The 4,255-nt window shown below is 47.7% G+C and overlaps 1 pseudogene; it reads left to right on the top strand.

The window, feature by feature from the left end:
* The first annotated feature begins 236 nt into the window (after positions 1–236).
* LOC130886900 (SH2B adapter protein 1-like) lies at positions 237–2,141 on the top strand (annotated as a pseudogene).
* The last annotated feature ends 2,114 nt before the right edge of the window (positions 2,142–4,255 follow it).

A 4,255-nucleotide genomic window follows, 5' to 3' on the forward strand; every position in this document is an offset into this window, starting at 1 on the left:
AGTATCAGGAGGTGGCAGGTCTCTTAATTCACAAGAAGGCTTTAGCTGTTCAACTGTGGTTGTATCCCCTTTCCCTTCCGAGATTGGAACATTCTCCTCAGAGAGCAGTTACTTCCCCTAGCTTGACCCTGGGGCTGAGCACGGGCACCAAGGCCCAGTTGTTGCCACTCACCCCGTGTCTTCTACCCACTTTCTTCTTTGCTGCCCCTCTCTTCAGGCACCCCTTGTCCTCCTCCATGAATGGTGTCCCTTTCCCGGAGGATGGGGCCTTTCCTTCTCTGTCAGCGTTGCCACCACCCTGTTCCCCAAGTTGGCAAGAGTTCTTGTGAGTCCCACGCGAGGGCTGCTGCCCTGGATCCTGTCCACCGTTCTTACCTCTAACTGGCCTCCCACCCACAATACGCAGAGCCTGGAGCAGAAGCTGCCTTTTTGGCTGTTTTGCTGAGCTATTCCTGCCGCACTTCGAAGCTGAGGTGGCCAGGACGTCGGGCTCACTCTCGCCACCTGTCTTGGCCCCATTTAGCCCTCGTGTGAAGATTGCACCACCACATGACTTGTGAAAGCTGCAGGGTGGGCGGACCCCTGACTGTCTTCAGCCCATCTCTATCTTCTGAGAACCTAGCTGCCCCCCTTCTTTCCTCAGTCTCTTGGTCCTCAACAATATCCTTAGAGCTGAAGCTCAAGAAATGTTTCTCCCTCCATTCAGTGGGTCACTCAGTCAGAGGTTCAGTACCAGGTATCCTGCAGTGGCAAGGGGCCCTTGACTCTTCCTCCCCAATTAAGCCTCTGAAGACCAAATCAGGTCCTCCAGGTCCTAGGTGGAAACAGCAACTCCAACTCCTCTGGAGGTGTCGGGACAGCTGGCAGGGGATGGGTGAGTGATGGCACATCCCCTGAGGAGAGATGTACTCGCCACGTTGAGCGGCTGAAACTGAGTCGTTTTGGAGCAGGACTAGTACAGAGGAGAGCTGCTCTGTTTTATGGGGGCTGAAGAAGCTGCCCCTGACACAGCAGGAGTGGAGGAGGGGTGGCTGGGCTGTCCTCAACGGGAGGAGGAAAGCCTCGATGGCAGAAGTGTTGCCTACTGCTCCCAAGTAAAGGAGAAGGGGGAGGATTGGAGTTCTTCATACCACCCAAGGCATCCTGGCCCCCACTCAGTATTCTCTGTTCTACTATCAGTGATGTCTACACAGCCATGGCCCTAGAGATGCCTGACAGGGAGAATGTTTGTGGTTAAGATAGAAGGCCCTTCAGAGTACATTCTGGAGACAACTGATGCACTTCATATGAAAGCCTCGGTATCTGACATCCAAGAGTTCTTAAACCCAGGACTGTGCCCTGTATCATCCCGCTCTCCGTGACCCTTCCCCCTGACCCCTGGGACCTCCATCCTCACAAAGGATAAGACAGACAGTCTGGAGTTGTCCTGCCTGAATCATTCAGAGAGCCTGCCCAGCCAAGATCTTCTGCTGGGACCCTGCGAGAGTAACAACAACCTGTCACAGGGGGCTTATGGGAGAGTTTCTGACTGGCCATCATTGTTGTTCTCCCCTAGTTCTGTCTCCATTGCTGCCACCCATTTTGACTCAATGGAACTGCTTCCTCTGGAATTGCCTCCCCACATTCCCATTGTGGAGGGCCCCCTAACAGGGGACAGTTCATCTCCTCTCAACCCCCTACCATCCTATGGATACTCCAGAAGCAGCCACAGAGTCATTCCTGTTCCAAAGAAAGTCAGAGGGTGCTGAGGGGTTTCAGCCCCTCTCGGGATATCCTTGGTTTCATTGCATGCTCTCTCAACTCAAGGTTGCACAGTTAGTACTGTAACGAGGATCTGCCTCCCAGGGTGTCTTCCTGGTATGTCAGAATGAGACAAGATGTGGTGAATATGTCCTCACTTTTAACCTCCAGGGCAAGGTCAAGCACCTGCATTTGTCACTGAATTAGGTGAGTGCTGGGTTTAGCATCTGTGGTTCCAGTCCATTTTTGATACACTTGAGCACTTCTGGGTGCATCCCATCCTGCTGGAATCTGGAGGCTGCAGTGATGTTGTCCTTGTCGGGTACATGCTTTTCCAATGGCAGCAGGGCCAGGAGCGGGCTGGGAACCATGCACGGGTGTACAAGGGTGACCAATGCTAGTCCGATTCTCCTTATTTTGAGCAAGCACTCAGACAGCGGGCCATGCAGCTTCAAACTTATTACAATTGGTACTCCATGTTGAAGGCCTTGACCCCTCAGTTTTTCTTCAATGGTGCTCTGCTTATGATGATGCAGCAGAGACCCAAGCCCATACAAACTTGCTATTTGGACTTAATATTACCCTTGACATGCTTACTGGCCATGGGCAGTACACCAATCCTATCTCAAAATCCACGATTAGCCTACATATCTATTTCCAACAAGTGTCTGACCTAGCCTTCAAGGCCCTCAAACTTTGTACATCTCAGGACAGTGTAGGCTATTTCTTCAATCTTGTTCAGCAGGCTGTAGAACCATTTTCAAATTTTTAACTCATGTCACCAATGCTGTTAAAAAACACATGCCATCTGGCCCTACCAAGGATATCCTTATTAAACATCTAACCTGGAAGAGACTCAGCACCATTACCCTTAATGCCATCGCACCTGTTAGAAATGAGGATATTTATAAGTGGATCTCAGTCACCCATGATACTGGCACACAGAACAGACCCACTTAGGCCCATATGGCTTCCATCAATGCCTTGGTCAATGCCAAACCTGACAAGTACAATATTTCCACCCCACCAGATTGTACTTGCTGGGATGTGGACAGTCTGGTCACTTATGTAAGGATTGTCCCAGGGCTTGTCCAGAGACTTAAAATCCTAAATGCCAAAAGGGCTATCACTGGGCACGAGACTGTAGAAGCTCCCAGAAGGTCCCGATATGAATGATAGACTGGAAAATGACTTCACATCGCTGGTGCATGAAAGTAAGTGGTGTGCCTTGATTTGTAGTAGTTAAGGTGAACTGGTTATCATCCACGAGGCAGATGTCTTTGATTTCTGAAGCATAGTTGATGTCATTTAAAAAGACGGATTGCCCCAATACTTTTGTTTTCTCTGCTAAGGTTGCTTGAACAGCAGTAGAACCAAACTTAATAGAGACTTTGATGTCTTTGTGAACTACATTGGGAGCATTGTGGAACACCTTTACGTCCTCTTCAGAGCCAAGGTGGCAGCAGGGAGTTTCTGTTGCTCATGCTCTATGTGTTCAACCAGCGTCCTGGAAAGTCTATGAAAATAAGCCATTGGTTGCCCTTCAGAGCAGTCAGAAGTCACTCATGGTTCTTGGTGTACTCCCTGCCCCAGGAGCTACTGCTATAGATATAAGCTGCAAACATTGTCATAAGCAAAGTCAGGGAAAACAACAAATTACTTAGAGAGGAAGTCTGTTTTAAATTGATTGCTAGGTCCAGTATGGGCGTGCTGGATAACCATTTCCCTCAAGATAGATGATTTTCTGCCTTCCCCATTTTAAAATTAAGGACAAAAAATTATGCTACACCATCAAACAATGCTGTTTTCCAGGCCACTATGGCCTTTACAGATGCCATATTGGGTTAATAACAATGGGAGATAATTATACGTAAAGGGCCTATACCCAACCAAATCCTGTATCAGTGTAGCTAGGAGAGTTATTGGCAGTCCTTAAGAAATTGAAAATGACCCAATCAGAAACTGTTAATATTTTTTTCAGATAGCTGCTATGTCACAGAAGCATGCAAATATTATCTTTTGCAAAATTAAAGTCCCAAAAAGAGTTCATCTCTGAAACCATGCAAATTATTCAAGACTTATTACAAACCAAAGGACACCCCTAGCACATATCCCATGTCAGGTTTTATACAGGGCTGCCAGGAATGCTAGCAACAGGCAACCACAGAGTAGACCACCTAATTATGACTATGGCAGTGACCTTGCCTAGAATCCTCCATCAGCAATTTCATTTATCCCCTAAAAATTTGCACAAGTTATTACCTGGTTTATTCTTGCCCAGCTGTGAATGTTTAATCAGAACCTATGCAACTTGACACAATTCAGGCCATAAGATTTGTCTACCATGGTCTTTGGTCAAGTGTGGGATCACATAAAATTTCTGTTGGACCCATCTAAACTTGTTACATGATGCCTTATGGAAGGGGTGGTGGTGGTTCTAATATTTCTTCTTAAGTGTCTCCTACAGCTAAGATCCCAACGAGTGCAGGTGAACAAGGCAACATTCCAGATTATG

Source organism: Chionomys nivalis, chromosome 14 (genome assembly GCF_950005125.1).
Source record: "Chionomys nivalis chromosome 14, mChiNiv1.1, whole genome shotgun sequence".
Classification (NCBI taxonomy): Eukaryota; Metazoa; Chordata; class Mammalia; order Rodentia; family Cricetidae; genus Chionomys; species Chionomys nivalis.